The following is a 9,966-nucleotide window of genomic DNA, read 5'->3' as shown; positions in this document are numbered from 1 at the left end:
GTTAACCTGTAGGGAAAATAAGTGAAAAAGTTCTCTCACACTTTTAGTCTGGTAAGCCCTGTTAAACAACCTGTCATTTCGGTTAGACCAAATGATCTAGAAGAACTTACCTCTTATCCTATCCAAAAAACCGACAATAAAGACACTGAATCCCCTAAAAGAAGTTGCTTCCAACTTAGCGTGCATCCTAGCCCATCATTCAGAGAAGAAAAAATCTCTATGCTTTTAGGACAGTTAATGAAAAGGTGAGGGATATCCTCCTCGACCCTATTGCACCTCAAGCATATCCCATTTCCTAAGCTTTCCATCCTCATTCTATGTCCAATCCAAACTTCTTTGTGCATAATTAGCCAGAGTAGAATGGAATCTGTAGCTGGGATACCCCTATTCCATATAGCTTGGAATTTGAATGCCCATTGCTGTCGGTCTAGTGAAACTTTCCATTTTCTATTGAGTGAAATGTGTAGAGGTTCAGGTAGTTTTGGGGCAAGAGTGGGAGGGTTAAGCAGTGCACTTCCATTTGACCAATAAAACGCCTTGGAGGAGGGGTCAAGTTCACTTGAGAGGGTCCATTCTAGTTCCTTTGGGAAGAGGGCCTTCCGTCTTTCGATTAGTGATAATTCCCAGGGTTGCAGGTTGTATCGACTTGTAAACAGTAAGGGAGAGCCACCTGTGCTCGAGCTTGTGCCACAGATTTCTCCAGGTTGAGATGACTTTGTTGTGGATGCGTTTGGCTGCCAAAGAAGATGGAGATCCATGGTAGAGGGAGCATCCCCCTGCTTCCTTTAACTTTGAACTTGCTGATACTTCTGAATAGCAATGAGGCCCATTTGTCTTCAGGATTGTCTAAGGTTCTGAGCATTAGTTTGACTGCAAGTTTTTCAGGACACTTACTGAAGTTGGGGAGTCCAAGTCCCCCTTGAGTCTTGGGGAGGCAACAAACTTCCCAATTGACCTTGGCTAGGCCTTTTCTCATTGGGTCCCCTGACCAAAGGAAGTTTCTACATGCTCTGGTTAATTCCTTTAGGTGAGAGTCCGGGGGTCTCTAGCAGGAGAGAAAAAACAACACATAGCGTGAGATAAAATGCTTGATGGCCAATGCTCTTCCTGCAATATTGGCCTGGAAACCATTCCATTGATTTAATTTGGAGGAGAAGCATTCCAGTACACATTTCCACCTTTGGGCCATGGAAATCCTAAATCCAAAAGGAATACCTAATAGTCTGAAGATGACTGTAACATTTAATGGCCTAAAATCTTATGTGTAGCGGAAATTAGCATGAACATAGTGGGCATTTCATTAGAATAGATTCCTAATGAGAATTACAAGAGTGCTTGGGTGGAGAGAGAGCAACAAAAAGCATAACACCTAGTTAGATAGCATCGACAATACTTTCAAAAGAGAGAGAAATTAAGCTATTGACAACAGTTGAGGACCGGATTTGCATGGAGCCGGTCCCCCCTCCAAAAGGCTTTGTATTATGGTTTCTCCCATCAAGAGAGACATTGTACAATACAATTCTTTGTGTTCCTTCAAGACTAGCTAGTGCAATGAAGATGGAAGCTTCATACACCAAGCAAAACACTTAATCAAACACAACTTGAATTATCCCCGTTCTCAGACCCAAGACCTCACACACCTTCGAAGATGGTGAGAGCTAGCAGGGTATGAGAGTAGATTGAGAGGAAAAAGGAGTATCTTACGAGAAAGATGTACATCTCCTCACATAATCACTCATATTAGCATAGCTTAGCTTAGTAATTAGCTTGGTAGAGGAGATGAGCATGCATTGAAGCTTGGCTCTTGGTTGGATTTGCATCCACATGCCAAGAGAGTGTTGATGTAGGCTTCTATCTCACAAGCTTGGAGTAGGTGATGAGCTCTCCATTAAAGCTTGGGAGGAGATAGAGTATTCTTCCTTCCCACATGGTCAAGTGTGAGTGTGTGTGTGTGAATGCCAAGCAAAAATCAGCCCCCTCTCTCTCTTGGGCGAGCCCTAGCTGCTAATTAGGTCTGGCTTTTGCCTCATTGGACCTCCCCAGGTCAAGCCAATAGGAATTAAACAGCATAAGTGATAGCCTTCAGACATGTGTCCCCCTTTCCCCTTTTGTGAGAGCTTTAGATAATTAAATAATTAAACAAAACTCTCATTGGACCCCTTTGTCTCCTGGCCAATAGGAATCAGGCAAGCCATGAGGCTTCTGAATGCTCATTGGACCCTTTGGGAGACTGCCCAATAGTCTTCTAGGAGACTTATTTCTCATTGGTTTCTTTTATTAAATGTTTTTAACTTAATTAAACTACATTTACTCTAGCTTAATTCTCATTGGTCCACTTCAAGGGTCTTCCAATAGGAACTGGGTACACCTTGTGGGCATCTGGCCTAGGGAGCTGACATGTGTCCCTCATTTCCTTTGTGTAAAGGGAGCCTGTGTGTGTGTGTGTGGCTTTCTCTCTCATCCCCTAGCTTTGGGGCTCGCCCCCTCCCATGTAGGGATGTGCAAAGACTTTTAGGGCTCACACAAAGCATCCAATTTTCCCTAGGGTTGACCCTTGGACTCAACCTTTGAATTTTGGAACCTTAGCATTTTGGAAGTCTTAATGGGCTGAACCTTAGGGTCTTTTTGGCCCATTGTTTCACATGGCTCTTTTGCAGATGGCCCCCCCTTTGGATCCCTATTTTCCCTCCTTTGGATCCCTACTGTGGCCGGTCTGCTAGCTTAACCAATATTCTAGCTTTTTCTCCCTTGGCACTTCCCCACATTAAAAGATCAGTTTAATATGAGAAAATCATTTAGGAGAATTAGATATTGATTATTATGACATTACCTCTCTCTTGAAATCATAGTCGTCCTCGACTATGGTGTAGAGAAGATAAAGCATATGCATGAGTCCTTTTCTTTAGCGGGTAGAGGATCCCTATGTTACCCTACGACATCATTCCATAATGGATGACTAGTCCATTTGGCGCTTGAGAGCCTGAGGCTGCCGCAAGCATGTCTGCACATTAGTCCTATCAGTCTTCCATAGTAGAGTGACAAGCTCTACTTGGTGTTCGGGAGACGTCGTCTCCGCAAACTTGATCTAAGCATGCATACTACTTCATTTTTGTGCACAAATAAAGAAAAAGAGTCTTATAAGACAAAAATTTTGTTCATTTTTAACATTTTGTACATTTGCTTACTCTTGGGAAGCATTGTAAGCATTGACAAGGCTTAGGTTATCCTTTAATTGTATGCCTTGCATCCATCTAGCATCTTCAAAAGGATAATTCTTAAACTTAATAAGATATCGTCGGATAGTCTTACCGCCTCTTAATACCTTGTCTTCATGTCGGAGAATGGACTCGGGCTGCAGCACCTCCTCGTGGTCCTCGATCTCCGGTGGGTCTTCAATAGTTGGTTCTTGAGGTGGCTCTCCTTTGTAAGGCTTTAATAGGCTCACATGAAAAGCATTGTGTATGAGCCAATGATTGGGCAACTTAAGTTGATAGGCCATCTCATTGATTGGCCTAAGAATCTGGAAGGGACCATAATACCTTTTTGCTAGTTTAGCATAGTACTTTTGGTGGCCCGTAGGATTCTTGCCCGTCGTGTGCCTTAATCGAGACTTGGGAAACTTTAACAAGACCCAATCGTTTTCTTTAAAGGCTTGGGCTCTTCTGTGCTTGTCAGCAGCAGCCTTTTGCCTTTGTTGTGAGATAGAGATAGCATCCTTAATCTTTTGGAAAGATTCTTGTAGGTCTCGGCTATACTCATCTGCAGCGAAGATCTTCCCATGTACCTTAAGTAGCAAGGGACTTTTTGATCTTCCCTCAATTACCTCAAAAGGTGCTTTTCCTGTGGAAGTATGTACAATGTTATTGTAAGCATACTCTACTAAGGGTAAGTACTTCTCCCATTGGGATCTTTGATCTACTTCCGTTACATAGGCTTTTAGTAGATCAAGAATGGTTAGGTTAGCTATTTCACTTTGGCCATCAGTTTGTGGATGATAGGCCGAAGAGAAGTTTAGCCTTGTTCCTAAATTCTCAAAGAGACCCTTCCAGAAATTACTGGTCATTCTAGGATCTCTATCCGACACTATGGACATTGGCAAGCCATGGTACTTGAAAATTTGTGAAATGAAGAGGGTTGCCATTTGATGGGCTTTGATAGTCTTTTTGACAGGTATAAAATGAGCTTGTTTACTGAACCTGTCTACTATCGTCCATATTCCCGTATTCCCATGGATAGACTTAGGCAATCCAAAGATAAAATCCATGGATATGCTCTCCCACGGTGAATTAGGGATTGGCAAGGGTTGAAGCAATCCAAGTTGCTTCCCTCTATCAAATTTTGTCTTTTGACATACCACACATTTGGAAACATACTCGTGTATGTTCACTTTCATGGTAGGCCAATAGAAATATGTTTCAATTCCCTTTAGGGTAGACTGAATCCCTCTATGCCCCGCATATGGGGGAGCATGAGATTCATACATTACTTTCTCACGTAGTGAGTTAGTAACGCATAGTCTATTGCCATAGAGAAGATAACCATCTTGTAAAGTAAATGGTTCTTCTTTCTTCCCTAATGCAAGGGCTGAAATCACATCTCTAAAATCGGGATCAATAGCATACTCATCTATCATTGAAGATAGATCATTGTGAGTTGCTATGGAAACCGCATTCACTCTCGGTCGTCTTGAGAGTGCATCGGCTACTTGATTATGCTTGCCAGCAATGTGAGCAATATGAAAATGAAATTGCGAAAGGAAATTTGCCCACCTCATTTGTTTGTCGGAAAGCTTGGTCTGCGTCATGAAGTACTTAAGACTTTGGTGATCCGTTCGCAGAATGAAAGGAGTCCCTAATAAATAGTGCTTCCATGAGTCTAAGGCATGTAGAACTGCAAGGAGTTCTTTTTCGTATATGCCTAGAGCTTGCTCAACAGGGTCGAGCCTTCGACTCTCATAGCCTATGGCGTGCCCTTCTTGGAGCAGAACAGCCCCAAGGCAATCACCACAAGCATCACATTGGACCTCAAATGGTTTTGAGAGATCCGGTAGTGTAAGCACAGGTTGAGAGATAAGCTTTTCTTTAAGCTTTTCGAAAGCATTGTTCTCCTTAGCAGACCACGTATACCTAACATTTTTCTTTGTTAGGTCATGTAATGGTCCCGCAATTCGTGAGAACTTTTCTATGAAGCGTCTATAGTATGCACACATACCTATAAAGCTTCTTAGTTCATGAAGATTCCTTGGTTTAGGCCATTTTTATTACCTCTAACTTGGATGGATCCATTTGGATTCCATCTTGAGAGATAATGTGACCTAAATATTGAATCTCTTGCAAGAAAAATTCACTTTTCTTTCGATTAACATAAAGTTTATTCTCTCTTAAAACTTGAAATATTACCTGGAGGTGTTGCTTGTGTTCCTCCAATGAATTAGAGTAGATGATAATATCATCAAAGAACACTCCAGTGAAGGTTCGATGAGGCCTGAACAGCTTCTCCATCAAGCGGTTGAATGTGGCTGGTGCATTGGTCAAGCCAAAAGGCATGACAATGTATTCGTAAAGACCAAATGTAGTACGAAATGCGGTCTTTACAATGTCTTGATCAACTATCCTTATTTGATGATAGCCACTTTTTAGGTCAATCCTACTGAAGTAGGTCGATCCTTGTAGCTTATCAAATAGGTCTTCTACCCTTGGAACGGGAAACCTATTCTTGATAGTGATCCTATTTAGTGCTCTATAGTCGACACACATACGATATGTGCCGTCTTTCTTTTGCACTAATAGCACAGGTGAGCAAAATGGAGATGAGCTAGGCCTAACCATACCCTTCTCAACTAACTCATGCACTTGCCGCATAATCTCCTCTTGTTGAGCTTGAGAAACTCTATAAGGAGGTTTGTTAGGCGGTGAACTTCCTGGAAGAAGTTCAATTGCATGGTTGTCATTACCTCGTTTAGGAGGTAGCTCACAAGGGATGTCGTCAATAAAAACATCTTGAAACCCCTTGAGAAAATTGGATAACTCTAATTCCTTTTGGTTGCTTTTATTTTCTTTTGCTAAAGCATTAGGTTCATTTTGAGAATCTTTAACAAAAATCATGTACACGGAAATAGAGCTCTTTATTGACTTGTTGAAAGCTGGTGTATGTACAATGGGGATGGTGTTACCCATCTCCTTAGCATCTATATACATGTCCTTTTCCCTGAACTTAAAGGAGATTCTCCTTTCAGGAAATTTAACATCGGCAGCCAGGCGGTCAAACCATGGTGCCCCTAGGATTACATCCTCATGCTTGAGAGGAGAGATAAAGAAGTCCTCTTTGTCCACATAGCCTTGGACATGAAGCCTCAATTTCCCGATTAAGGGAGTGACTGAAGCTTCTTGCCCCTTGAAGGCACTGTCTGCGGGTAGGATATCTCCCATCTCGTAGGATTGTATGCCTAGCTTGGTGGCTAACTCCATAGATATGAAATTGTGAGTAGAACCAGGGTCAAAGAGAATAAAAGCATCATGTTCTCTTACCTTTCCCCAAGCATGGCATAGAGGAGATCCTTTGTGGTGAGTTTGGTGAATCTCCTCCTCTTGGATTTCAACCAAAGAAGCTCTAGGAGGATCTTGGCGGTTGTTCTTTTGGGGACAAGCGCGGTACGCATGCCCTTGTTCGCCGCACTTGAAACACCGGTTATCTTTACGATAACGCTCAAGCTCTTCAGGAGAGAGTTTATTCTTTCCTTTGTAAACTCCCTTCTCTTTAGCTTTGTTGGAAGTGCCCTTAGGAGACTTTTGGACATTGTCCTTCCCCTTAGGCTCATTGGAACCCTTGTTTTCCGGGGGCTTATTATTTCTTTTACCCCCGTTTGGAAATTGATTCGCGAGGCCACCATAGTATGGTGTATTACCGCCGATATGGTACGTGGCCTTTGGGAGTTGACATACTCCGCCATTTCTTCGGTTAAGCCCGCACAAAATTGTTGCTTTTGCTCTCCAAAATCCAACTTTTTGAAGACAGTGGCTTTGAGTTGTAGGTCCCAAAACTTGTCTACATATTTGTGGATAGATTCATTGGGAGAGAGCTTTAAGCTTCGCCATTTGGTGAGTACTTTGTCTTTGGCATCGGTGGCCAAAAACTGCTTCATAATGGAAGCTCTTAAAGCCTTCCATGTTCGTGGAGCTTCACCGTTGGCTCGTAGGCTAGACCACCATTGTCTGGCGGACTTTTGAAAGTGCATAGCTATATGGCGTAGCTTAGAGGACTCCGTGAAGCCCTCATCTCCAAACGCCGCATCGAATTGCTGGATAAAGGCCAAAACTTTGTCGGTAGCACCGAAGGTGCCATCATAGGTAAGGAAAGAGATGCTCTTCCCTCCCTCTTTGAATTTCTTCAGCTTGGACGACCTCTTCCATGCGGCATAGGATTTCCTATGGCCTCTTCTTTTTGATGGTTCAAAAGTTGCACCATCACTTTCTTCAGAAGATGAAGAATTTGAAGAAGGTGGAGAAGAGGGTGACCTCTTTCTCGCCTTTTTCTTGTCTTGATCTTTGTCGTCTTCACCATAGCTTTCATAAGAGGAAGAGGATGAAGAAGATGGAGAAGAGGGTGTCCTCTTTCTCGCCTTTTTCTTCTCTTGCTTTTTATCATCCCTCTTTGAATTATGGCGTGGAGAAGAGTGTGATGGTCTTCTCCGCTTTGGTGGTGATGGAGAGCGTTTAACCCGTCGTCTTCGTGGAGCCATCTCCACCGAGGTGGCGGGAGACTCGCTTCTTTCTCGTTCCTTTGGTGGAGGCTCTTGAGTTCTCCTTTGGGAAGGAGATGCATCATCAAGAAGTAAGTTCTTGAGCCCTTCATATGGATTCTCTTCTTCTTCCCGAATCGGAGAGAGACCTCTTTTGGTAGTCTCACAAGGAGGCTTCCTAGGTGTTCTCTCGTCATGGTGATGAGCTTGGAGAATCCCGTGAGCACGGAGCTGCCGTTGCACTTCACTTTGGAGAGATGGATTGCCCATGGCTTGTTGAAGCCTAGAAACAAGATAGTTAACAAGCATTGAAGCATCATAAGTAGCTTGCTCATGAGCAAAATCAAAGTTATCAACATTAATTTCACTCTCTTTACTATTGTCAGCCATTCTAACAACTTTTAGGTGTAAACTTTTTAGGTGTACTTTGGCACTTCAAGCCCTAGTTGCTACTCCTCTTTACCCCTTTAGAAAAAGCACTCAAGCTACTGTACCCGCGGCTCGAATACCATTAATTGCAAGGAATAGAAGAGAGGGTCTTTCAACACCAAAACAGCACCGGCTCCTGTCAAGCTTCTAATAGCTCAATAGTGGTTAAGCCGTAGGCAAGCCCCGTAGGACTCCACTATTAAGACCATAGCTCTCGACGGTGATGCCCCGTTAACTGCACAAAGGCAGGCGCACTGCAAGGCTGAAAAATCCCTATTCTACTTACTCACAGGCAATTAATAATACCAACCATTTGTAGCTAGCTTGAGGACCTCCCTTCTTGAGCAAGAAAAGAGAAACCTTGAGCTCTGATACCAATGTAACATTTAATGGCCTAAAATCTTATGTGTAGCGGAAATTAGCATGAACATAGTGGGCATTTCATTAGAATAGATTCCTAATGAGAATTACAAGAGTGCTTGGGTGGAGAGAGAGCAACAAAAAGCATAACACCTAGTTAGATAGCATCGACAATACTTTCAAAAGAGAGAGAAATTAAGCTATTGACAACAGTTGAGGACCGGATTTGCATGGAGCCGGTCCCCCCTCCAAAAGGCTTTGTATTATGGTTTCTCCCATCAAGAGAGACATTGTACAATACAATTCTTTGTGTTCCTTCAAGACTAGCTAGTGCAATGAAGATGGAAGCTTCATACACCAAGCAAAACACTTAATCAAACACAACTTGAATTATCCCCGTTCTCAGACCCAAGACCTCACACACCTTCGAAGATGGTGAGAGCTAGCAGGGTATGAGAGTAGATTGAGAGGAAAAAGGAGTATCTTACGAGAAAGATGTACATCTCCTCACATAATCACTCATATTAGCATAGCTTAGCTTAGTAATTAGCTTGGTAGAGGAGATGAGCATGCATTGAAGCTTGGCTCTTGGTTGGATTTGCATCCACATGCCAAGAGAGTGTTGATGTAGGCTTCTATCTCACAAGCTTGGAGTAGGTGATGAGCTCTCCATTAAAGCTTGGGAGGAGATAGAGTATTCTTCCTTCCCACATGGTCAAGTGTGAGTGTGTGTGTGTGAATGCCAAGCAAAAATCAGCCCCCTCTCTCTCTTGGGCGAGCCCTAGCTGCTAATTAGGTCTGGCTTTTGCCTCATTGGACCTCCCCAGGTCAAGCCAATAGGAATTAAACAGCATAAGTGATAGCCTTCAGACATGTGTCCCCCTTTCCCCTTTTCTGAGAGCTTTAGATAATTAAATAATTAAACAAAACTCTCATTGGACCCCTTTGTCTCCTGGCCAATAGGAATCAGGCAAGCCATGAGGCTTCTGAATGCTCATTGGACCCTTTGGGAGACTGCCCAATAGTCTTCTAGGAGACTTATTTCTCATTGGTTTCTTTTATTAAATGTTTTTAACTTAATTAAACTACATTTACTCTAGCTTAATTCTCATTGGTCCACTTCAAGGGTCTTCCAATAGGAACTGGGCACACCTTGTGGGCATCTGGCCTAGGGAGCTGACATGTGTCCCTCATTCCCTTTGTGTAAAGGGAGCTTGTGTGTGTGTGTGTGGCTTTCTCTCTCATCCCCTAGCTTTGGGGCTCGCCCCCTCCCATGTAGGGATGTGCAAAGACTTTTAGGGCTCACACAAAGCATCCAATTTTCCCTAGGGTTGACCTTTGGACTCAACCTTTGAATTTTGGAACCTTAGCATTTTGGAAGTCTTAATGGGCTGAACCTTAGGGTCTTTTTGGCCCATTGTTTCACATGGCTCTTTTGC

This window comes from Adiantum capillus-veneris, chromosome 2 (assembly GCF_014529385.1).
Source record: "Adiantum capillus-veneris isolate H3 chromosome 2, ASM1452938v2, whole genome shotgun sequence".
In the NCBI taxonomy this organism is placed as follows: domain Eukaryota; kingdom Viridiplantae; phylum Streptophyta; class Polypodiopsida; order Polypodiales; family Pteridaceae; genus Adiantum; species Adiantum capillus-veneris.
This window is presented reverse-complemented; position numbering follows the sequence as displayed.